This window comes from Acromyrmex echinatior, chromosome 10 (genome assembly GCF_024713525.1).
Source record: "Acromyrmex echinatior isolate Ae372 chromosome 10, ASM2471352v2, whole genome shotgun sequence".
Lineage (NCBI taxonomy): Eukaryota > Metazoa > Arthropoda > Insecta > Hymenoptera > Formicidae > Acromyrmex > Acromyrmex echinatior.
The window spans coordinates 3,080,333-3,107,373 of NC_141861.1; the positions used below are offsets into that span (position 1 = coordinate 3,080,333).

Sequence of the window (27,041 nt, forward strand, 5' to 3'; positions counted from 1 at the left end):
TTTTCAACACAGGCCAACTCGTCGGGAAATAGGAAATTTGAAATCGAAGCTCCACCGCCGCTTGCCGAGCCCACCCTCGTCCCTCTTTCTCCCGCATCACCCTTGATCATCGGTGGAGCTCCCGGGCCTGGCACCAGACCCGGGGGTGCGTCATCGAACTCGGGAAATAGAATGATTCCGCGTACCGCGTACTCTTTGTTTCGCGGGTCTCGCCCCTTTTTTGATATTTTTTTCCCGTTTTTTTTTTTGCGAACAGAGCGGAAAGCCCTGCTCGACATCGTGAAATGATTAATCGGACAAAGAGAACTTTGCATGGAAAATAATTTGTTACGTTTTCATGAATAGGATCAGAATCGCATGCAGTTAATAGCAAATATAACTATAATCTTTTGTACATCTTTGTTATATTTTTAAATTTATAAGAAATTTATTATTATTTTAATGATAGAGATATGATAGAGAATCAAAATAAACGAAAACTTATACAGGAAATCGAAGTAGTAGAAACCTCATGAGAAAAGAATTCGGCATATATTATACTTTCTACAGCTGCGAGAAATTTGTTTCAACATGTTTGAGATTCGTTCCGTTATAGATTGACTATCAAATCGTTGCAGACTACTTAATAAACTGCAAATTATAATGATAATATATATAACGATTGTCTACCGGTTAACAGTAGTTATTACGGTAGTCGCTATTATTACGGATACTTTCGTGTTTAACTATTTTACCATAATAAGCCGTGGCCGTTCTGAAAGAGACAGAGCGAGAAAGCGAAGCGAGCAATAGTAGGCAAGCAGAGATCCGCGCGAAAGTATGCATTACGCCGGCTAAGTTTTATACTGGCCGTTGTTAGGTGGTGCCGCGCGCGCGCGCGCGCGCGAGAGAGAGCTGTCATTACAGAGTAACTTGTAAAACAGTTGCCTTCGGACATAATGTTATTTGCACGATATAGATTTATGTGCTAGTCACTGGAAAATTTATCGTTTCGTTTACGAACTTCCGCTAAATGGTACGACAGATCTTCATTCCGCAAGGAGGTCGACATCCCCTCATTGGCTGCGTTCAGTAGGGCGAATATCATTGCAACTGTTGTAAAATTCTTTAATATGACTGATTTTGTCCTTAATTTCTTAATTTTGAATCTAAATGTATAAAGTAATCGTGTTAAAGAATTTTACAACAGTTGCAAAGCTACTTTTTCTGCTGACGCCATTCTCTCTCGTATCATGACCGACGCGATCCGTTTGAGGGGGATTCTCCCGCTCCTTTCGGAGCACAGACATGGCGACTCTTCCTTTCAAGCGGCGATTTCGGAGCGAAGATCACACGTACAGTAAAAGGATATATAGGCATGCAAAGATCGATATTCAGTTAGTTGCTTGGGTACTTACGTTTGGAACTGAACTAACTGAAACAAGGACATAAGGCTTCTCTTGGTAGCAACGACTTTTAGATCACATTTTTAGTTATTAAGAATTTTATCGTTTTTTTTCATTTTTCGCTTTTAAATTTACGTTTAAAATCTAAAGTTTCTCAAAACTTGTTAAAAATATACTTTAGTCATATCTTTACAATTTACTTTGTAGGCGTCTAAAGTGTTATCTTTTTGTTTCTTTCCCCCCTGTGTCTCTCGTTTGTTCCTTCGACAGTGTAGGTATACTCTTCTTCTTTAAGGCAATGCTTTTATTTCAATTTCGTTTCTTCTCTTTTTTTGGTGCTTTTTTGCGTATTTTTCTTGATTTTCTATATTTTCTCCTTTTTCTTCTTAATCGTCGTCTTTGTAATCGTCGTAATTTCGAAATCAGGATCGCTCGAAAGTGTGTTTTAGCTTCTCTAAATTATTTAAGCCCTTTCGGCAAAACTTAAGAGGAGTTGTTCAGACGTTGTGTTTCACAGACAGAAATCGGTGAGTGTTTCGGAAACGGCGAAATTAATTTTTCAATGAAATAATTATGACAACACACATAACAACACAGTGCGACGCGTCTGAAACAGAAAAGAAAAGAGGGCCGGACCCCCGTATGTTCTCATTACGATCGATCCGCAGGATGAATTTGCGATCGACGGTGGGTTCTATTCGCGGTGATTCTCCGCGAATGGATCCACCGATTGTCTCGATTGTTGTAGCGATTAGCGATTTTTTTTGTATTTATTCTTTTCGGTAGAGCGTAGTATACAATTGTTACGGTAATCGGAATTTCGAATTTCGTGATACGTTTGCGGAGAGGGACCGAGAAATATACGAGCGATTACAGAGTACATATCGATTATGACAGAATTTAAGTTGTTAAATAAATCGCGAGAGTAATTTGATTTGAAATTAAGTTAATTATTAATTCTGAGGTAAATATCCATATACAAAAAATAAAAAGTAAAAAAAATGAATAAAAATATAAATTTATAAAAGTAATTTGAAAAAAAAGAAAATTGAAAAAATTGGAATCCTATAATTCTTTTTAAAGGGTTGCTCAGTGTCACCCTTTGTGCTACTAGCTGAAATGAAATTCTAAGTCAGATATCTAAAATATTGAAATAAAAATGCGATGAAATAAAAAGAAACTTTATTCATGCATATTACCCCGGATCTGGCATCATCGATAGTCGTACCCACCCTCGAGGCATCCCTCGAGTCCACATTGGCGTCAGTCTAAGACTTTGAATCTCCCGCGTGACAAAAGGAAAAACCTTTGGTATAAGAAGGGGACCACGTGACTCGAGGAACGAATGAGCGTCTTTGCCACCCCCGCCGCGACGTCCTCGCCCGCCCCCTCCACCTTCTCTCTTTCCCCTTCTAGAGAGGCGCGCGGCGTTGCTCCTTGCGTCGTGGTAAGACGCGTCGGGACGCTGGCTCCATCCTTCTCGCACCTTCGTAAGCTCCCTGTCTCACATCCTTTCTCCCTCTCCCTCTTTCTATCTCGCCGCGCTCTCTCTATCCTCGTGCTTTCCCGGACTTTTCTCCCCCACGTGCTCCTCGCGAGTCGGCAGTGTCTGCTGGCACGTCGCGGGGTGGCGATCTTGGAGTAGAAAGGACTCTTCGGAGTCTGATCTTCCTTCTCCACTTCCTTCTTCCTTAATGCCCTTTCTCTCGTCAATCTTCTTTCTCCCTTTCTCCTTTTTGTGGATCGTTCCTTACGTTTCCGAGTACGTATAACGTACGTCCGGAACATATCGCCTCCTCGAGGGAAACCCCGCGAGAAGCCGCCCCCCAAGCTGTTCCCGGTCCCTCCTTTCCCGTACACGCGGACTTATACACGCGGCGCGAGGTCTTTCGCGTGATTCTCCGATTTTTCGCGTACGAGCACCTCCGCGATCGCGGCACGCGTTCCCGACGAATCATCACGGCACGGCCCGCCACGTTTGCACGGATATTTCCATAGGATTTCGGTAACCTTTGATAGAGGCATTGCGAGCATCCCCGTGTCTGAGTAGCAACTGCGCCGTGGCCCCGTGCCGGGCACCCCCACCTCACCTCCTCGCCGCCTCTATTGCACCACACGCCGCCCGCCGCCTAAACCGTGCCGAAGCGAGCCACCAACCCTCTCTCGGACGCGCGATGGCCCTCCACCCGCTCTCCATCTCGCTCCCTCACCGGTTCCCTGCTGCCACCGTTCGCGCTCTCGCATTCGCCCGCACGCCCGTCCATCCGTCCGTTCGTCCATCCACCCGCTCCCGTTTGTCCTCTCTTTCTCTCTCTCTCTCTCTCTCTCTCTCTCTCTCTCTCTCTCTCTCTCCTCTCTTTCGCGTTCTCTCGCACGGCCTGTTTCGTCTCGCTTTCTCTTTCCGTCCGCTCGGACCACGAACTGGCGTTCGCTCGGTTACTCGAACGCGCGCCTTCCTCTTTCGCTGTCTTCCTCACATCACCCCGCCCGCACCCAGCAGTGCGATGTGCGCTGTGTAGGATGCGCTGCGCTCCATATTACTTGTGTGCGTTTGTGCGCTTTGCGCTCTGCGCGCGGCCGTGCCCAGTCCGGCGCGCGCGCGGCGCTGCGCGGCTAGGCGCACCGAGGCGTTAGGTGGATGACGCCATGTACGTCGTGCAGACCGTTTGTAATGACGGTAACTGGCCAACGCCGCTCCTCTCTCAAATCCGGATAAGTTTTCATGGCCAGCGGCGCCGACCGCTACGAAAACGATCGCGTTGACACGTCCCACCTCGACAGAGGGTGTGAATGCGATTTGGATAATTTAGTTGTGAGAATAGACACAATAACTAGCGTCTAATTTTTGCTTCGGTCCCCTCTCCCCCCCTCTCTCTCTATCACGTTAATATAAGGCTAGAAAGGGTAGTTCTCTCTCAAAGATATAACGAAACTTTATAAATTTTGCTTTATAAGGTTCGTTATAGAGACGGATTAATCTTCATTGTTTTATTGCTAATTAAAGTTATTTTTTAACTCTAGAAACAATCTGAATTCTTGATAATTACTCGTGATAAATATCTGTAGTAGGCTGACGATAATCCATTGTAGAAACTTCTTATTATTAAAGGGGAAGACATCTTCTCAAGTTTAGACGCGAGTTAAGTGTACCGAGTAGTCAGTATCAAGTTGGAGATTCGTTAGATCGATATTTTCGATACGTATATTTTCGAGACTACTTATCGATGCGATCATTATAATTAGACACCTCGCAAAAAGGAACCAACGATGATATTTCATAAGGAACAACTTAACGAGTATTCCGTGCTCGAGTATTCAATTATAGGTTTTACGCGATTTAATATATACGCGATAGTTAAAGTAGCAGTCTTCGCAGTATCTCCAACACTCCATTCTAGGGGACATAGAACGGCTGATAAACGATGAGGGGTGGCTCTCTGTCGCTACCCAATAACGATTTGGAGGCGTTATCGTGGCTTTACATCCCTTTGGTCCTGCCGTGACAGTAAGGTTAGCATGTCGTTGTTGCGTATACGCCAGAATGGAGTTCACGTTCATCGTGTATTTCGAATCGTGGCACTGACCACAGTATATCCCATAGTACTTTACAACAGGGAGATAGACGAGAAGATAGCATTATAAAAAGTGTCACGGCGTATCTATTTTTCTTTTTTTGCAAGATTTTGAATAATCTCAAGTATATAATTGAATTTTTTAATAACGGAAAGTTATGTTTAAGACTTAGTATTTATTAGAAACTTGATTAATATAATAATTTCTTTTAATCACTAGGAAATATTTGTGAGACACTAATGATTTATTTTGAATAATCTCAAGACAAAGATTTTAAATAAATTATTTGGATATTCAATTCGAAAGGGCGACTTTTAATCTTTGGATAAGCCCGACCTTTCTGGCATGTCGATCGGTTTACTCCGTCTTCGTCTCTCGCATGCAATAACAATTTGGAGGCGTCCGTGCGGCTTTACATGCTTCGGTACCACCGTGACAATAAGGTTAACACAGCGGCATTGCGTACGCGACGTAACCGGGTACGTACACCATCGTATTTCGAATCCTAGCACTGACCGCAGCTCGCTCCATCGCGCTTCCACGGGGGTTGCTCGGCCGCCCCCAGGTCGGCGTGCCTCGCCTCTGGAAATTCTCCAGCGGCATTCCCTAGCGCGAGCCTTTCGTCGATAGAGAGGCTGGATCTTATTACGACCTGCAGACTACGCGTCGAGGTATGATTTCGTTGCATATGATGCAAGGACTCGAGATCGATCTGTTCCGAGGGCTGAAGCCGACGTTTTCAATTCGCTCTCGCCATTTGTGATTGTATTTTCAACTGGCAAAACTTTTGCAACCATAAACAAAATATTCAATAACGTAAAATGGAAAATCGTATTTTCTGATTTTATCAACTGAATTACATGTCAACATTTTAATACAAGGACCACATAGTAATAAAATATAAAAATATAGTGATAAGAAATTCGTAAATGAAAAAAAAATATATATAAAATGATAAAATTGTAGAGATCTAAAAAGACTTGTAACTGGTATCGTCAGAGAGTTTTCTTGAAGCTCTCGTTTCTTTTTCATTTCCAAGGCATCAACTGCGACAAACGTTCCTTCCCCAAGGACACATCTCAAAGAGAGGAAACCGCGGGAAGGAAGGGTGGCCATGGTTGAAAAAGAGGGATCTCACTGACGATCCTTTCGTCTCCCTACCTACATCTCCGGCGGTTTCTCGTAATTGTATCGATTGTCTTAGGGCGACACTACGATCGACCGTTACGCATCACGAAAGGTGCACCGATCGCGTACCGTCTCTCTTACTTCGTTCCCTCTCCCTTTCTTCGTTATGAGGGTTACTCGCTTTGTCGTTTCGCTTGATCGAAAAATAAAAATTCCTAACCGGATGAAAGTTTGACCTGGATCTTTTGTGGACGACGCGGTGAGAGGGGGTGAGTAAGGGGCAGCTCTTGCAAACACAATGCGCCGTCGAAATTTGCATATACGCGAACGGCCAACGACAGCATGTGGCGCATGGGCTACTTCTCTTTTGAGACAGGGGTATGCCTGAGGAGGGTCGATAAAAGAGAAAAATTGGATTTCGTCGCCTCTATCGTCGACGCGTACGCTACGTATCTCATCGGGGTACAAAGAAGGACAAGGGCCGACGGAGGGACCAGGTAGGTTAGTAGATAGGACTGGCTGACTCCGGACAAGGGGATGAATCCATGTTTTTTTCATCCTTTTACCCGCCTCTCGTTGTACCCGACCCATCGCCCATCGGGTAATCATAATAATGAGAGGAGAAAGACCGGTTGACCATCGGGCGGCCCGAGGGGCGATAAAACAATCGCAGTTCATTTTTTGCCGCGGCAGCTGCAGTCAGCGCGGCATCAATCACGATTGTCGAGCATGACCCTTGGACATGCCAGATTTTCGATTTGTCGACGTATCACCTTTCTCGCGGATTGTTTTGATAAGTTTTTCGCAACATCAAGAAAAATAAAAGGTTTGAATTTAATAGAAATTATTTAATTATGCTTTTAATGCAATGAATATTGCAATTTGAATCGATTTCATTTAAATATAATAAAATGAGAAAACTGTTGATTTAATTTAAACGATGCTTGCCTCGTCAAGGAAATCGATTCATCCATCCGCAAGCGGCCCGAGAGAGGATCGAGAACGTCCTCTCATCGGAGGGACGGCGATTCGGACACCCTCTTGGCTAGTCGCCTAATGATCGGCGGAGAAATCGTGATGGCGAACTGGTAGAAAGAGATAGAGATAGACAGAGGGAGTTGTGGAAAGAGGTCGATGGTTGACGTCTTGGGTAATTAGTAAAAACAAAGGAGCTTGGCCAAGAGAAGGAATCGAGAAATGGTCGGAGGCGAACATAAGAGACAAGCTGAAAGAGAAGCAGAAGATCGCGTCGGGGCGACGGGTGGCGATGAGGGCGGCAGTGGGTAGACGCGAGATAAAATCTAAATGAGAAAGTAATCCCTCGACGTTGATGAGGAAACGAGAGGCAGCAGCGACGGCGAGGAAGACACGAGGAGGGGCGGACGGTGAGAAACGATCTCTCCTAGCTTCCTTTTTCGTCCTAGGTCATGGCATCTAGGCGCTCACCCGTTGTGTAGTAGCCTTCCGCGATGTAAACACCTAGCGCATCACAGCCGATCCGCTGGTGCTATCGGGCTAAGCGCTCGGGCTTAACCTAACCCAACCCGGAGCATGTCGACGACCATCGCCACCGCCGCTGCCGCACGTCCGGCGTATGTAGGTAGCCCTATCGATTCTCACTTCGAGAAAATAACAGGAATCTCTCACGGCGGAGAGAGCCCATCGCTCTCCGCAAAGTTATTTCGCGAAAGTTCCGTGAAACGGCCCCTGTTTCACAACCCTCCCTCCCTCCCTCACCCGTTTCGTTCAGTAACCGCCGTTATTGCTACCCGCTTTGCACCCTCTAGGTGGCTAGAAGGGTGGAGCGAAGGGCTTGAGGGTAATCAAATGAAAACAAAAATCGCGGAGCCAACCTCTCGACCGACTGGAAGAAGGAAGAAAGTTACACGGCCAACTCTCGCCTTTTTCACCGCAATTTGCGGCTGATTCAGCCGTGAATCTCGGTCCCTCATTGAACGGCTTCTCGCATATTTCTCTACCGCTCCATGGACGACCGCGGCGAAGGTCAATGTTCTCTTCGTTGAGCTGATGCTTGCTCGATGAGAGAGCTCGTGGGCAGTTAATCGCGTTCACAAATGATCAATCGCGTGTTCGAGTTATTATGCTCCAATTTTCAACTCGATCGTGATTCGTTTTGTTAACGCGTATTCAGCTATTTGGTCTTCGACTAATTTAATAAACACACTGTACTTCAAACCACAGTTAATCTTCTTACTCTTCTTCTTACTCTGGCTGGAAATAGATAAGCTTGGCTTCTCCACACGCGATTTCTTCCGTTCGTCCTTCGTCGAGGTCGGCGGCATGAGTGACGGTGGCCCAGATTTCACGAGGCTAATTGTAAGAATCACTCTCGCGAAGGAGGCTCTCATTTCGTCCGTAACGTTTTTCAACATTCTCAAGAATCGCGTGACCGACCGTTGTCGAGAAAACGAAACGATGACGAGTGGTGGAAGGCGGGAGTAAATAGGAATAAAGAATATGTTGCGAGAGAACAATCCGTTTATTAAGCGTTCCATATGGGCCAGGTGTCCATCCTTTACGCACGTAACACGTGGATAATCGGAAGAGCCGAGCGAGCCGCCGATGATCGCGGCATATGCCGCGATCTCCTGAGAGAGTAGCTGTGGCCCGCATCAGAATGTATCGACAAGGTAAAGTACAATCTCGGAAGATTATCGTGCCGAAATACATAACACGTGTGGTATCTTTCTATGCACGTCGACGCTCTTTTTCACGAAAGCATGTTAATGAATATATATTCTCGAATTAATTAATTAATTATTTATTTATAGATATACATTATTTATTATTTATATACGATATAATTATAATACACGAAAGTGTATGTATTTGATCTATTTGGAATCATGCATTTTTTAAATATTTATCATGTTCTTCAAATAATTGCGTATTAATGGAGTTTATTTAACGAACAACGTTTATGTTTTATGTTCCCTGCTTCTGGCATACGGAAATTTGACTGTTTTGCGATCGCGACGATTGAATCGCTTCGATATTATAATACTTACACACGTTTAAGTAAGTAAGTCGCGAATTATTTTGGCTATTTCACCCATTTCCCGAGGTCATCGTCGCCGGGCCTCATTGTTCGGGTCTCTTCCCTTTGTGCGCGCGTGTCTGGTCTGTTTTCGGAAAGAAAACAAAGGGATTGAAAAAAGAAGAGTGAGAGAACTTAAGGGCGCCATTGTCCGTTGAATATTTACGAAGAATGCAAGCGGACTGATTTCGCCGCGGTGCGCCGTTCTGCTCCCGTTACAAAAAATAATAATTAGCCGGGCCGTTTTGTGTGTCATTTGGCCATGGTATAGTGGGGGAATTCTTTTCAACGACATACGGTGAGGTGTGCTTATGGCATTCCTTTGGGCCTATGTCAATCATCGGATTTCGTAGGTACGTCGATTCTCAGTGCAGTCAGCACATTTTTGGCACACCGTTCGTGAGGCGCGTTAATTTTGTTTATCTATAAAGTCGCGTCGCTGATTAAGTCGTGGTAAAGTCAGGCCAGGTGAGCGCGGGAGGGGAATACGGTTAAGATTCAGCAATGTTTCAAACTGCGCGATATAAACCACGCCGACCAACTCGACTTCTTATCGCGCAAGGAATGGCCCAAGAAGTCCTTACTCGCGCTCTTATAATGAAATTCGCTACGGCGAAGAAAGTTTTAAAAGTGCAAAAGTGCGCCAAGAGACAAAAGAGCGACACGCGGGGAGCCTGACAGGGAGGACGAGATTTAGGAGGATCATAAATCGAGACGATGTCTTGGCGACGCGAGAATCTCGAGCAGATTAGAAAAGAGGCGCTCTTTCTCTTCTTTCTCGCTTTTTTTCTCTTTTTTTATCTAGAAAAAAAAAGAATTATGAAACTTTGTTTTGTTAATGACAATTTATTTTATATGTGCTTTTTATTTCTCTGTAAAGAAAATATGAGAAAAAGACAGAAAGATCTCGATGTGCATAATATAATTTATAAAGTTTCTTAACATCAGATTTGTCTAATTTATTGATATTTGAATTATTTTATTAATAATTAGTCACATCATGAAGATAAGAAGCAAAATACTATAAATTTTAACGGCGGAAAAGCGATACGCTTGTTTTTAATTGAAAGCAAAGTCTGTAGATTTTTAATTAAGAAAATTCTCTCTCTCTCTCTCTCTCTCTCAAGATCTACTTTCGTCGGTCCATCTATCCATCCATCCATCCACCCATCCATCCGTCTATCGAGTACTGCCTGTTCCTCCGAGGCTCCTCAAACAGTTTTATAATTGATTTCATTTTCATTTATTTTAGCACGAACTTCTCCCTCCCCTCGGCTTCCGCTCTCTCGTCACTTCGCCGTGCCTTGAGAAGACAGTGTCATCCCCTCATTCTCCTCTTCTCTCTTCGTAGCACCCCGTCATCGTCGCGACCTCACGCCGCAATCAATTTAATGTTTTAATTAAGAGAGTATCCGTGAAAAATTAGATTTTAATCGGATCGCACCTTTCCATCGGCGCCCTTCTGCAGTTCTCTCTATTTATTTTGGGGCGGTGCCCTTTAATAAATAATTTTAATTGCTCTGGTCTTTTCAAGACAGGACTCTCGAACGAGTCGTTCGTTTCTCTTTTTCTTTTTTTTTGTCAGCTGTGATTTTCATTGTGTCCATCTTCGTCGACCTATCTAATCAAATTGTATATACAATGACTCTATGCACTCGCACGTTTACGCGGTTAAATATATACTTTGTTCTTTAATAATGCAAGTAGAGCGAAACTTGTCAGTTTCGCAAGCGCGTTGTCTTGGCATTTGGCAAAAGATGTTGTTTTAAATCGCGACTTTTCGGTCATTCAGCCCACGTTCGTCCTATATCAAATCACGCCGCGTTTCACGCCGAAGGGAGAAAGAAAGAAAGCTGTATGTGCGTATTTTAATTACGAGCAAACGAAATTTAATTAATGCCATTGCCCCGGACGGGGGAAGCACGACGTTCTCGCGCATTCGTCCGCATACGATCGATGGATTGTCCTCGAACGACCAAATCAGTTGTAAAATGAAGCTCCCGCGCCGTTGCCCGGCTAGCCACACTCGGCGCGGTCTAAAAAAGAAAAAGGTAGGAGAGAGAGAGAAGGTCCACCATTTTCCGCGGCTATTCTCGAGTGTTATGCAACCGCCGACCGATGCATTTGGCTGGGCAGAGAGCTTTATGGCTGAAGCTCACACGCGCAAAAATGTTTGTTTTAACTTTGGTGCCCGCCTACCCGTCGCCCCCTACCTGCATCCCTTCTCTTCTCGTCCCTATTCAGCCCCCGGACGCAGCCTTGAATTATTCGGAATGCGAGAAAATCCGTAAAATTAGACCTTCCTGTTCTTCAGTGCATCTCTGTTCCTCCCCCGCCCCCTTTATCTTGCTCACTATTCTATCGCGGTGGAAAAGTTGGCCGAACGATGCGAGCGGACTTTTCTAGCGTTACCGCATAAATGCACGTTGATCTCGCCAACGGATTAATCGATGAGTTGAAATTAACCCGCGGATATTCGCGTCACGAAACAGACGTTGCTGCAAGTTAAAATAGCGCGTACATAATAAATGTAAATTTACTTTTATCGGCTTTAACATTTTAGAGAAGTAAAAACGGAATTAGATTTATAATATTTATAGAAGTACAATTCGCATAATCATCATTGTAATAAGAAAATTGCATTTGATCTGAGAATATAATGTTGCGTCGTCGCAAACTAAACGACAACAATGAGAATTGCGCATTTAGAAGTTGATCCGTTTCTTCTTTTTTTTTTTTAACCAAAACTATATCGATGCTTTTAAGATATTTCCATTTGTAAGCAGCATTAAACAACGAGTATCCCTCTTCGACATGCTAATGGAAATCGTCTTAAAAAGTGGCCCTGGGGATGCCACCTGCGAAATTTCGAAATCTTCCAGCGCGTCTCGGTAGGCGTATTCCCACTGGAACGCCCAAAAGGAAACGAGAAAGAAAGAAGGAGAGAGAAAGAAAGAGAATCGAGTAGCACGAGGCTCGCCCTTTCCATATTTTTCACCCTCCATTTTTACGCCATCTTTCGTCAGCAACGACCCACCCTCTCTGTATTTCCCCTGACCCTTTTCCACGCTCTTTCTCTTTTCTCTCTCACGCACACCCTCTCTTTCTGTCTCTTTAAACTCCCCCTCTCGCTCTGTAACGTCCATCGTCCTCTTCCATTCGTTACATGGCTCTTCCATTGTTTTGATCAATAAAGCGCAATTGAAATGACTTTGTGGGACGGATACTCTTTTTTCATAACTGAATACAATCAAAAGGTACATTGTATATATCAAACGGTAGCGGATCGATTAAACGCGAATGATTTTTAGTTTTTGCGTCGAGAGCTTCAAGAGACAATTTTCATTCAGACCATGGACGATGGCTTTCTGTCTACTTAAATTTCAGCGGCTGAGGAATAAGAGAAAATGAGAAAGAACTTTTTCTCCTCTTGGAAAGAAAGAAAAAAATCTAATTTCCGGCTAGCAATTGGACGATTCAATCTGTCGTAAGGATAATGGAATCTCGCGTGAAAGAAGTTTCTTTTTACTCTTCCTCTTTTTGACCAATTGAAAGCTAAATTTTTTTTTCAATGTTTTGTCGCATAACAATTTTCAATAATGATATTTTCCATTGATTTTATTTGTCTATTACATTTTGTAACAAAACAAACAGCCATTGCATTTTATTGAACAATTTATAAAGTATTAAATTTTTGCGGCTTTATGAACATTTTATATACCGTCGAGCCGGTTCTTCCATTTTATTCATTTTGATTCATTTAATTGGCTAAATATTTTTTTAATCACGTTATCCGTATATGAATAGACGAAACATCGGATAAACTTTAACGCCGAGCGCGACTCGAATTAGCGTACCTTTTCGTAGTAATAAATTCTATTTTTATCGCGTATATATATTTCCCAGTAAAATAGTATTAATCCATCGTTTTAACTGCCGAAAATAGCAATGTCCATCATCGAGAATGAATTATTATCTTTTTCGCGCCATATTTCATAGCGCGACGAAAATTATTTTGCGCAGTGTACTTAAAACTTCGTCTGTAATGTTAATATATATTACGACACGAATTATTCACAAAACTTTTATATTCAAGAGAGACATCACTGAGAGAAATTAAAATTACAGCATCTTAAAATAGTGCCAGTTTTAACATCCCCTTCTTCTTCCATATTATCAAGATACGCGATTTACATATATTAAAGGTAGATATAATCACTTCTAGTATATTCAGAATGAAAGGAGTGAAAAAATACTATTATTAAGATTGTGTGCAATGTGGTAGCGAGAGAAGACAGAAGAGTAGGGAACGAGCTTAAGAGAATCACTCGATCCTTTTTTTTCTGTCCCCGCTCATCATCCTGGAATAGGCTCCGAGTATTCTTCTCGCGGTGTGCAGAAAGTAATTATTTTTCCGGCCCTCATTCTCATGAAGGCAGGCTGGTCCTATTCTCCACCCTCCTCGTACCCTCGTGCCCGAGGATCTTCCTCGCGCTTTCGAGAAGAAAGAAAATATAAGGGTGACTCGGGATAGTAGGAACCCTTACGTCGGGGACGAAGCGTCGTACCGCGAGTAATTCGAACGGGAGAAAAGAAATTAGCGAAATTAAACGTCAGGCCGTAAGGCAGCTCGAAAGGATCGAAGGGCGGCACGACAAACCCTCCCCTCCCCTTTCCTCCCCCCTCCCATGTCTACCGTCTCTTCCATCGCGTCCACTTTCCATCGGGCACAGACTATTTGCGATTAATTATTTGAACGGTGGTGAGAAAGGTGCTTGTAGGTGAGAGCGAGGACATAGATGTGGAGCGAAAGAGAATTCGAGAAGTATTCGAAACCGCTCCAATAGCATGAAATCATGGGCATCAGAATACATCGCACTTGAGTAAAGGGCTATAGCTAAACGCGCGCGACCGGATTCGTACGATTGACATTACGTGCGTGTGTGTTACATTCGTTCGACCATCATTTCGATTGAACTGCGCGAGAAAATGAGAGGGAGCGATATTTCTACCTTTATCAACGAAAGAGAGATATTTCGACGTGATCAACGGGTACATCAGACCCGTTGTTTAAATGGGAAAATTAAAACTTATCATTATTGGGAATTTCGCGAGCGCGTTAACGTCACACCGATGAACATTCTACAGTTTCACATTCGTAATTATGAGAGGGAACATTTTGTCCCATGCCACTCCTCGCAATACACGAGAGAGTGTCTCTTTTTTTAAAATTAGAGTAAATTAATAAAATTTAATGAAATTAATAAAATAAAATTGACAAAATTCGAAAATATCACGCGATCGAATCAGAGGAGGAATGTTGATGAGAACTGAACTAATTTCGTTCGCGGATCATTCTACGATACAACAAAGTCGTACATTAGCAGCCTGTAACAATCGATCCGATATTCGTTCACGAGCAATTCCATGCAACGACAAAGCGCCGAAAAGCGATTCGTGAGTATTTTTAGTCAGGCGCACACATTGCGCATATATAACTCATATATTTGTTAAAATCTCCCTGGACAAAAGCAGCAGCACCTCGTAAATGGAATTAATCTGTCGATGCGTACCGTGCGTCCATTTAATATCCATCACGCGTTCATCACTGCAGAAGCGATTCAGCCAGTGCTCGCACCCGCACGTTGTCCGCGTCCTCTCTCTTTTTCCCCTTTTGTCGCGGTTCGTCCTTTTCTTCTTTCCCGCGGCGTCCGTCTCTCGCCATCGAATACGCACGGGATTGAACTCGCCGAAACTTCTAATTTCGCAGAATCCGCGACGATGACCGACCGATGATGACAAATTTTGTGCGTAGCATCTTAATGCGCCGCGCGCCCGTCGAAAACTGACCTCGCAGCTGGCCACCTTAAAAAAGGGGGGCAAAAGGGTCCTTATACATACGGGAGAGGGATGGCCCATCTCGCACGGGGTCCTCGCGAACACGCAATAGGTGGGGGGTCGGAGAAGGGGCGAGTGCATCACGGTGTCCAGAATTCTTTCGTTTTTTCGCGTATCTCTTTCTCTCTTTCATTCCCGTGCGAGCGTTTTATTTTTCGTCTTCCCTTCCGACAGACGTGTATCTCGAGATGGGTTGAACCTGTTTAAGGGCTGTGTTTAAAGATCGAATCAAAGGGCGATGGAAGGGTCGGTGAATGTATCTCCTGGAAACACGCTATTGTAATTGTAACATCATCGTTCTCATGCTGCTGATTCGCGTCGAGACTATTGTAGGACGAACTCGTTTATTTGTACTTTTCAACAGGAAAGGAAGCGTAAGAGTTTTTCTCCGGGATTCTGTGGGAAAACGGGCGGTGCGTATATATAGGTGCATTTCTGTTAGCCATTACAAGGGATTTTCAAGGGTACAATGATTTTAATGTTCTGAGTACAATGTGAAGTGTAATTATAATTACTTATTACGTAGAAGAAATACCTATATTATAATATGTGAAAGAGCGGGATCGACGAACGGAACAATTTATTGAATCAAGCCAATAATTCGTTATTCACTGAAACTGATACTGAAACTTTCTCGCAACGTCACAATTTTTCCCCGTGAAAGCCTGGACAAAGAAGAAGCGTGCGCCCGCAAAATGATATTTCCAGAACACGAGATATTTTTTTTCCAAACTCATCTCGCTTTTATTCTCGGCGCACAACGTACAATACATATGCCGTCAGAATATTTATTGATACACACGTTCACTTCATCATTCCCCGATACACTTTATTTGTCCTTTATTATTTATCGTCGTCGAAATTCTGCGCATTGTTTTCCAAAACACTGCAACTAATCATCACTACCATCACAATCCCGCCCTCTTCCTCCTCCTCCTCCTCCTCCTCCTCCTCCTCCTCCGCATCCCAAAACCTCACACCAACCCTCCTGCTATTTCCCCGTACACTACCACCTTTGTCCCCCGTTCTCCCTTTGGCACCTATTCGATCGATCGTTCCGCACGACCCTGCCACGGATTGTCTACGGTCGATCCTCGATACCTCGTCGGTTTTCGAGGTAGCTACGTCGACACTCTCGGCATGTTCGTCGAGGAAGCCGGGACGGCAGAACAGCAGCAGCAACAGCAAGATAGCTCGATAGCGACAGCAGTAGGATTCAAAGCGAATTTTCGGAGAGAAATGAAAAACGGAGGTTATAGGTGACGTGAGATTTTCGGCGGGAAAATCTCTCCGATCTCTTTTCTGTTCGCCACCGTCTTTCAGTTTTGTTAGTAGTTTTTGCGTCTAAAGCGTACTCGGCAGAGTTTCTGCAAGCAAGGAATATTAATGTTTGTTAAGGTCGAGCATGAGAGAATTCAACGAAGCGAGACGCCGGCGATTTGAAGTCTTTTTTTGCGAATCGTAGATTCGATTTGCGATAGAAAGACGCGCATATTGACTGGAATACTGTTCTAGTAGTGAAACGTATACAGAATATTTTGCTTTCTATCGCATAACTCTCTTAACTAATACATCGTATAAATTCAAATATCTAGTAATTGTAATTAATTGTAATAATTATTTCATTGTTGATTTGATAATCGAATTGTTCAATTTTTACATCTTGTTAATTAAATTTACACTTCTCAGTTAAATTTGGAAACTTTTATTATTACTTTTTTCATTTAATTCATTCGAATTGAGAATATTACATTCAGAGAAAAATGTATTAAATTTGAATAAATAATTGTTTTAATAATGTACCATAATAATATAAAAAAACACTAATATATAATAACATTTGTGTACATAAAATAAATATTTGCTAAATAAAAAATAATAGTTGAATCACAAATTAACTTTTTTTTTGTATCAAATAAATATACATTTATATTTAGTATATTCAATTGGTATTTAAACAAATATTTATTAAAATTTAGTAGGTACATCTTTTCTCTCAGTGTAAAAAGAAAGAAAAGATCGCTTCTTGTTTCCGCATAACTTCTCGCGAGCGTCCCTTTCGGTGTCGTAATAGCGATAGCAGATGTACAGCGTCATATAGTCATTCGATTTAGGCGTGCGTGGCCTTTCCTACCTTCGCAGTAGTCGAAATTCCGAAATTCCAGCGTTCAAGACTCCCTCGCAATTGTAATCGTCATCCTCGTCGTCGTCGTTCTCTTCACCGTTCCCGTTGTCATCGGCATCCTCTTCCACTCGACGCAATCTTTTTTTCCAGTTCATCCGATATCGTATCCTACGCCTCCTCTTTTCGCGCGTTACCCACTTTTGGTTTCGATTTTTGTAAGCGTACGTCGATCTCGCGCATCGCGATCACTTTCACAATCGATCGAGTCTTGTCTCGCGCGCGTGCCTTCTTCTCCGACGGATCGACGTGCGGATTCTTCGTCGTTCAATTTTGCGTGCCCTCCTTTAACGACTTGCCGCTCGACGTCGTGTCGAAAACGATCCTAGATCTGTCTTCTGTGCCTGAATTAATATATACTTTTGAAACTTAAAGTGAGATAGAGATATATTTGATATTTGGCGAAAACGGAAGAGATTTTTAATGCAGGAAAAATCAGACCTATTATTGCGCGAGATCGAGCGCAAATCGGCTTTTCGCGAGTGCCGACAAGTACATGCAACAGAAGTGTTATCGATGGTACCGAGCGTGATAGCGACTGTACGAGTTTTCCGAGGCTCTCGAACAATCTTTTTCGACCTCTTCGTGCTATTCACCCTCGCATAAGATCGATTGATCTCTCCGCATAGATCTATCCTTTCGCGGTATCGTTTCTCTCTCTCTCTCTTTCTCTCTCTCTCCTGTCTTTCTCTCTCTCTCTCTATCGAAGATAGAGAGTTTCAATTAAATCATTCGCCGCTTTTGTCCTGAACGCGGCCAGATCGTTGATTCTTTATTCGCACATCATTCTCATCTTGGAAGAATTGGATAAGCGCGACGGCGCAATTGCGGCGCGTCGGCGATTCGTAACGCCAACCGGATGCGGATTATCGGAGGCGCATGCGAGTTGTCCCGTTCTCGTTCGTGTCAGCTCTCTTTGTACACCCGTTACACACGGTGTACTAAAGTATATATTTCTGTGATCCGAATTTGGTGCGTTTTGACGATCGATGATTTACGTTTCCTTTTCAATATCTCTCACGAGGATAATAGATTTTTCCAGAAGAGAAAATCAGTCTCTCTGGAAACGCTGATCATCGAAACCTTTTCGAAAATTTGAAATTTTCTCACTGAATCCTTAAATCGTATCCCCACCAGAATCCTTGCAGAGAGAAGAGGGACTTACCGGGTGTCCCGAACGACTTCGGCGACTCGCACGTGAGTATACGTGCGTACGAGCATGCACGCGTGACGACCGGTATGATAATTTCACGTAGACACTCACACACTGCCACTGCCAAGAGACGGACTACGATAGAAGAATATCCGGATGTGGCTCTACTAGTTGATGGTTCTTCCTTTCGATAGGGGGCCCTTTCTTGCGAGCTTTCGACCGCGACGCGTTCGAGAGAGAGAAGCTCCTCCTGTTGCGCGGGAGCGCGTCACTGAAATCGTTTATGTATCTTTCGATCTTTATCACCGCGCGATCTCTTCTACTCCACCCTCTCTCCCTTTGTCACGCTTTGCTCTCTTTTTTTTCTTCTCTCCCTCCTTATCTCTCCGAGTTCTCTCTTCGGGCTGTCTCTCCCTTTCGGCGATCGGTATCGCGCGCGCGCAAGACGGTATCGGTTTGACACACAGTATTTGCGAGCTTTTTCGGGGACGCGCGCGGACCGTATTCGCGGTGTCTTGACTTCGATATTTCTGCGATTTATTGCGGCGCGACTTAGAAATGCATCTAATGCGGTGCACGCCGCATAGAATGCATGCATGCACCTTGGCGGGGAGGGCGAGAGCTACGGAGAGCCGAGAAGCAGCCGGAGCCAGAGTCGGCGAAGCCGAGCCGAGTCGAGTCGAGTCGAGTCGCGGCCCGCGATGGTGTGGGCGCATGCGCCACCGACAGACGCGAGCGTGTGTACTTTACTCGCGCGATCTCTAGGCAAGCTAACGCGAGCTAGCGAGAACGCGAGCGAGAGCATATCGGCGGACAGGGGTACCTACGCTACGTCATTCACTGGCGTGGAGACTAAGGCATTATCCGTGCCTTTGAATCGGCTGGAACAATGTCTCTATCTCGAAAAACAAAAAGATTGTATGAAAACAATAAACATTTTAAGTATTTTCTAATAACTTCTCATGACTAACTATCAGAATCTTGTTTCAATTTTTTGATTCGTTTCCATAAATAGATATTTATTATTTTTAGTGAGATGATTACATTAGGTTAGTAATAAAAAAAAAATTCAGTCATTTCTATTCATTTTTTCGTTGAAATGATTGTTTCCCTCATAAAGTCGCCCGCGAGAATCAACGGCGCGCAAAAACCATGGGTCAATGGATTTTGCTTGTATAAGCAAGAAGATTTCCCGCCTCGAGGAGGTTCAGCGCAATTTCGTGTCATTAGCGATTACAGATGAAATATGCAAAACTCCCTGCGGAGGTCAGCCACATCTGTAATTCCACGAGGCCTGTTAGTGATTTGATTGGAAAGCGTTAAAGTATCCCGATATATTCGAAAGAATAACCGTCGTTGAATTCTCTCACTTTTCGTACGCGCCTCTGATGCGCCACTGCGCATACGTACTCGCGAATATGTATGTCGCGAGTATTACACGCATGTAACGCTTAGATAATTAAAAGTAGATAAAAATTATGTAGATAAAAATAAGGTAAATTACACGTAAACATTTTAGATAAGCTAAAGATGATTTCATTTTAAATTTATCTAAATCAAAGTTTCATCTAGACAATTTTAAAATAATATTAGGTGTTGGAATTAATTCCAACGTAGCGTTTTACAAGTGATGGGAAGTACTTTCATTAATGTATTTTTTAATGCTCATGTGAAATAAATAACATTCTTTCATTAAAAAACGCTACGAATTAATTCCAACACCTAATAGTATTTTTTAATGAAACAATTTAGAATATAGGAACGATACATATGTATATGTATTCATATTTTCATGTACAATATAAATCTTTATTTCTTAAAAGATAAACATTTTCAAATATTCCATTTAATAAACAATTTCTGTATAGTATATACATACATATATCTGTTGTTCAGAAGCTTTACTAGTGTCAATGATAGCAAGATACGTGTGTATATTATAATTGAAGAAGAAAGTCTGTTTGATGCGGAGATAAAAAGTAAAAATTCTTTGAATTTAGATTTTAAACATAAAAATATTTCAATAATTGAAAATATTTTTTTTTAAATATAATAATTAAATATAATTAAATATAATAGTAAAAGATAGTAATAGATGACATCGTTCACACACATTAAGTCAATGTTCAGAATTATAAATCCTGGACAGCACTGATCTAACAAAATAAATATCTGATTTATAAAAAAAGGAGATATTTTAAAATCCTACACTGGAGGATACATATTAAACATATTAAAATAATTTAAGAAATATAACACTTCTTTTATCTCGAAGATATAGATGGAGATAATATACATATTCTAACAATTTAGAAAAAGATAAACCATTTAGATAAAGATAAACCGATGAAATCATTTTTTCATCTAGATAACTTTTTGAATAATTTTGTACAAATAATAGCAAATGTTGCATCGCGAATCTGTATAATCGCGTTACCGTGTGTTACATGTCGGAGCATAGCCTATCCCATAGCATAAAGCGACGGTATGAAGAGGACTGTTCTCCGCGTTTCTCTTTCCGCCGTCTTTCCACGTTGTAGTGGGTGGAAGAGGAACCGAGGAGAAGAAGGAGGAGGAGGAGGAGGAGGAGGGGGGAGGGGGAGGAGGAGGAGGAGAAGAAGAAGAAGAAGAAGAAAAACAAGAAGAAGAAGAAGAAGAACGAGAAGGAAAGCAGCAGCTGGATGTATAGCTCCCCGCTAGATACGACACTGCGCGATTTTTTGACGACCGATGAAAGTTACTCGCGAGATATTCTATTTTAAACTTTCGGCCAACAGCAGCCGCCGTCGTCGTCGTTGCCGTTGCCCGCCTCCGCACTCGGCTTGTCTCTCCTTTATTTCTTTCTCTTCTTCCTTCTTTCTTCTTCTTTCTGTCCTCCTCTTGTCCTTCTGTTGCGCTCTCGCGAGACTTCCTATATCGCGATAATTCCTGAAAAGGAGGAAGCCATTTTGCGCGGTGTGGAGTGGCAACATGCCACGAACCTTCGCTTTGATTCTGTGTCGACGTCGGAAGAAAGAGAGAAAGAGACCCTTTATTATTGGCGGAGAAAAGCAATGATTACAACGGCAATGATGGCGATGCCGAAATTGTTGTTTTTTCCGATCGACTGAATGATTTATCAGATCAGCATTGATCGGGTTGAGAGGGGGGGGGGGATCGAAACCGTGGTTGCAAACTGGCGAGCTTTATTATTAACCTTTCCCTCTTGTATTCTCCCTTTACTCCCTATTGCATTGTAATCGTTTGCGAACGTTTGATCGCGTTATAAAAAATCCAATACTTTTGTTCGCCGCAAAATACAATTCGCGAGGTCCGATAACATTTTCGATAACCGCTTTTAATTGCGCTCTGTTGTTTGACGCCAGTATTGTTCTGCCTGCAACATTGCCCTATGTTAATCAATAGAAAAAGCGGCGTGCGAGAATGTTAGGCGCCTTTCGGAGAATGACCAATGCAACTCGGTTATATGGTGCGAGTTGCTACACTCCCTTCTCCTTCACCTTCTCATCCTCCCCGTCTTCCTCTTCTGCGATCGATCGTGTATGTTGCACTCGCGTTGCTGATCTCGAGAGTGCAGAGGAAACGAAACTGTCTCACTACATCGTAGCGAAATTTGCTGTTAATCCGTCCGATATTCCAAACGAGCACCAGTCTTATAGTGAATCGTGTTATATTATTGTACATTTTTTTTGAGATTGTTGTTCAAGGAACTGATTCTCAATACAACTTAAATATAGGAGGATATTTTTACTACTCTTTTTATCGTTACACTGAAAAAAAATTTATTAAATCTTACATTTTTTTCAATACATTTTTAAAATTATATTATTAAATAAATAATTTTACAATAAATGAATATTTTCATAGTAAAAAAAAATAGTTAAATCGAATTAATAGTTCTTGCATCATGTAAATAAATATATATTTATATTTAGAATATATATTTATATTAGAAAATATTTTAAAACTATTCAAGCAAACATTTATTAAAATTTATATATTTTTTTGCTGTAGCAATGAAAAAAAGACAATGATAAAAATTTGGAAGACATGGCTGCAACAAATGGATACATTGTTATGCATTTGTGCACCGGAAATAAATCGATTTTCTTATACAATCGAAGTACCGTTTTTTTATTTATTTAGTTTCATCAGTATGCGCGCCGTTTGTAACACAGAAAATAATTACGGTGATAAATTAATTAAAACGAACGCGGGGCGAATTCCGTGCTCGCCGGGATCCGCCGCGATGTTCGCAGGAAAAATATCAATCGATATCGTCCGCCGGCGAAAGGAACGCGCATTCGATATTCGCATATCCGAATTCCCAACGGGCATCGGCGTGGAGGTTGCCAAAAAATAAATTTTCAGCAGTCGCGCGCGCGGGATAAGCGCGCACACGCGCTCGCGCGGATGATCCGTTGCGTCGGGGTCCCGCGGTGCCTTTTTCTTTTTTTATCGGCCACCCCCGCCGTTCCCCGTCGTTCCCCCGGGCTACTCTCAACCGCCACCCCCGCAGCATCCCCCGTACCACCGTTACCGCCACTACCGTTCGAGAGCACCATCCCGCGGGATGCGCGGCGCGCCGCGCCGGCCGCTTTTGTTTTCCTCTATTTTCCGGTTTTTCTGGGGTGGGCCGCGCCGGACACACGGCGGTGGCAGCAACATCGGTGGCGACGGTCGAGTGGTGTGTGGCGCAACAAGTAGCAGATTATAAAAATCACTCGACAGCTCGGGGGCGTGTTGAGGAAAAAAAAGGAGATAGAGGGGAAAAACGCGAGCGACGAGCGGAGGCACGCCATGGGAGGAAGCAGGATAGCGAGGGTGGGTGAGAACGGTTGGAAGAGAGATCGCGGGATCGTGTGAGCGACGAGAGTGAGCATCGCGAGTAGGAACGAGAGGAAACGAAGGACCGATGCGGAACGCGGTGGGCGCGGGAGGGAGCACAGAGAGGGGTACACGGCGAGTGAAAGAGGTCCGGTCGGAAGAGAGAGAGCGCGCGAGAGAGATACGAGCGTAGGTACACATTTACCTATACATATGTATGTTTCCACCCGCCGCGTTCTCCACTGCCTCCTCTACCCTCCTCTTTTGCCTCTCCCATCCTACTCCCGATCTCTACCTCGTTCTCTACCTAACCGAGTTGTAGCTCCATCGCTCTTTCCTCGCTATCCTCTTCTCACTCTCTCTCTCTCTCTCTCTCTCTCTCTCTCTCTCTCTCTCTCTCTCTCTCCTCCCTCTTTCCCTCTCTCTCTCTCGCTTCCTCCCTCCCTCCTTCCTCCTCCTCCGTTCATACTTCGGCTTTCGATCTCTCGCGCTCTTTCCGCCCGCGTATAAGCCGTGCGTGGCGATTTACATTAAACGCCGGTCCGTTTCCCTCCGCTGTTTCGCGGGAATACGCGCGAGTGCTAGTTGGGGAGGCATCCACGAGGGGCGGGGGAGAGTGAGAAAGGGCTTCTCTCTTTCTCGCGCGGCTCTTGTATATCGAGGGGAGAAAATCGTACGAAAATATGCGGAGATGAGAAGCAGCGTTGTTTCCGTCCTGTATGCGTGCGTGCAAGCGCGAAACCCTCGCGGAAAAAAAAATTCTTTTCGTCCAACTTGCCGTTGTGTATCTCAATCTCCGTCTTCGTGTCGTAATTTTCGCAAAGATCGCGTTGACTCGCCAACGATGCGAAGAGTGCTCGTTTGAAGAGCACTCGACGATTTCTCATGCGAGGAACGCGCAAGGGTTTCAAAACGATCGTGCCAGGATGGCAGAGCGGGTCCGGACCCGTCATTATATCGTCGGACGAGCTCATCATGACGCTTCGGAGGCTTCGTCGCGTGATTACGGCCACGCACAGGAGCGCGAGCGTTCAATTAAACGCACTTTTAATTGTTTAAATATTTCCCTCGCGACTAGTCCAGTAACGAGTCGGCCTCTCGTATTTTACTGTTGCATGATTCTTTACGAGCGCATGCTCTGAACGAAAGTTCACCCGCCCGCGGTGAGAATGGGTGCTTTCCATTTAATACAAAAATCTATACAAACATCATTCTCTCTGTCTCTCTTGACATTTAATTAATAACAAAGGTAGTTCGACACTTGTGTTGATTTGTGTCACCGAATAGAAAGCACTCATTAAGTGCCATTATATTGGGAGTTCTCGCATTACTGTCGAGCTTACGAATCGATCGGAAAGGTTTTGGATCGTAACTTTTCTTTTCAAAAATTCCGAAAATTCTGGCAAATTCGTTTCTTTCATAAGAAACAAATATGTTGCACGAATCTATCGATGTTGCGCGTGGGCAGAGCGCAAGCTTTGTTCGTAACGCGACGCGTCGCATCGATGCATTCACCATGCACCGACGGCGGACTTTATACGCGCTGGCCCTCGTCCTTTCCGATCTCCAGTTGATCGATTTTCCGCGGAGGTCGACGACCCCCACGCTCGCTCTCTCGAACCCCTCGTTATCGTTTCACATTCGGCGCGCGAGGAAGAAAGGAAAGGCACACTTTCGGCGGACAACCATGGGGTATTCGCCGGACACACACCGGCCATATTTATCGACTAGGACGCACTAGGATGCGCTAGATGAAACTATATATTTACTAGGAAACGCGATCAATACTCACAATTCTGATGGGACTGAACATTATCTCGCCGCCCTCGTATGCCTTATCCGGTTATTTCCGCGTCCCGTTAAATCGCCTGTGGTCGAACGCGCTCGATTAAGCATTGTTTTCTTGCTGAAAGCGAATTTTTCATTCTCTTTTCTTCGTCGGTAGACTTCAATATTTAGTATTGATTAATAATTAAAAAGGGATGTGGTCGTAAAAATGACACGTTATGTACATTAACATGATGAAACGCAGCTATTAAGTTAATAGCATTTATTTAACATAATATGTTTGACTGGTTGTGATTGAAATTCTAATTCTATGTCAATATCTTCGAATTATAGAATTGCTGTAACATTTTTCCGTCTCGCTTGAATGTTCGAGTTCAGGTATATCTAACGCAGGGATTTAATGGATAAAAATATTCCACGTTCCCTTATGTGTTTATTGTTGCATGAACTTAAAATTGTACGTCGTCGGAGCGTAAATAATCGAGTTTACACGCGACGCAGAACCAGCGTGCCGCGTCCGAATTAGTCGGCAATGAAAATATTTCGCTGCAACTGTCGAAATATATTGTTACAAACAACGACTGATCCTAACGGACGGTTTTTATCTAACCGTCGCGCTCGCATACGATTAAATCGTATTTCAAGCGATGACTAGCGACTATTTCCGACTCGCTGTACGGCATGGCAAATTTTATATCCCTGTTCAGACACCGTGGAATAATAATTTTAACAAAGTTTATTAGTTGAGATCACTGTGCTATTATTGTACAATAAACGATGTACTTTTGTACGCTATTTTTCGAGTAGAAATTAAGACCTGAAAAGGTTAATGACGACTTTCTCGAGAAACACAATTAATCCTATCTGAAAAGAACTGTGATTTAAGATCGGAGAAAAAAGTCATCGATACTTATATGTGAACTGATAATGAACGATAATATGTGACATAAATTCAAGGTGATGAAACGACTGTAATGCGTTCAGTGCAAATATGTAGCAATAATTACAGAAAAAGGAAGCTACGTACACGGGCAATAAATCAGATATTATTTTAGTATTTTAGAATTTTAGGAAAACAATCGTTTGGCAACGAATCATGGCATTTTCTTAATCGAGGAATCACGAATCGCGTGCGAATCGTGATCGTTAAAAATCCGTAAGTTACTAAGCGGCGCTTGATCGCCATCTTGGCAATGTTCGCCCCGATATATTTTTCGTAGCCGCGTTAAGCGTAAGAATAAATTGCATCGCGTTCGGACGTCGCGATCGACTCTCGGCCGTTGCCAAGACCCGGAAAAAGGAGAGGCGGGTTTTCTAGAACGACTAAAAATAGCGCGCGCACTTTCGCGAAAATAAAATGGCAGTTCTATGCAGTGGCCGATGAGCAGGATGGAATAAGGTAGGACGGAGTAGAGAGAAAGAAGAAGAAGAAGAAGAAGAAGAAGTAGGAGGAAGCGGCGGCGGCCGCGCGGTGTGGAGAAGCAATAGGAAAAAAAGGAGGCAAAGCATCTAAAATTGGCGGGACTGACTTTACCAATATGCGGCGATGGCGGGCTTCTATGGTGAGTATCGGTTGGAGCCGGCCTCTGGACCTAGGGAGTAGGATGTGTCTAGGAAAACAAAGAGGGAAAAAAGAAGCGGAGTGGGGAAGACCAACAGATGGATCCTCTCTCTCTTTCTCTTTCTCATAGGCCTGAGAAAACGCGAACGCGTGCGATACTGGGAGGTACGTATGCGTACGATGTGGTGTAAAGAGCATAGGATAGCTTTATTGCGGATTACAATGCGACGGCGGTCCCGAAGATCTCACGATAATGACATCGCACTATCGTGGAAGCGTATCTTCCCGCAACGAGCGAAATATGCGGCCGTAGTGACGGTAATAATATCAATATCGCGGCCAGATCGAAGATACGATCTGGAGCGCGCGATGCGTTTCGCGTGTAATACACTCCTGGGCTATAACGCGACGAAGAAATACCTTCGCGCATAATAAAAATGAAAGGCGACTTTGTGTGCGACCGAGTACCGGAGGCGACTTAGTCCATT

General features: G+C 43.5%; 2 pseudogenes across 1 annotated transcript in view; both read right to left on the reverse strand.

Moving 5' to 3' along the window:
* Window positions 1–19,735, reverse strand: part of LOC147908216 (uncharacterized) — a 29,879-nt pseudogene extending 10,144 nt beyond the window's left edge. The window contains exons 1-2 of the transcript XR_015546425.1: window positions 17,177–19,735; window positions 14,718–16,409 (exon numbers count right to left, since the gene is read on the reverse strand). The product of XR_015546425.1 is annotated as an uncharacterized LOC147908216 (transcript). The remainder of the gene's footprint in view (window positions 1–14,717; window positions 16,410–17,176) is intronic.
* A 1,259-nt stretch (window positions 19,736–20,994) lies between these two features.
* LOC147908217 (uncharacterized) lies at window positions 20,995–26,397 on the reverse strand (annotated as a pseudogene).
* Between the last annotated feature and the right edge of the window lie 644 nt (window positions 26,398–27,041).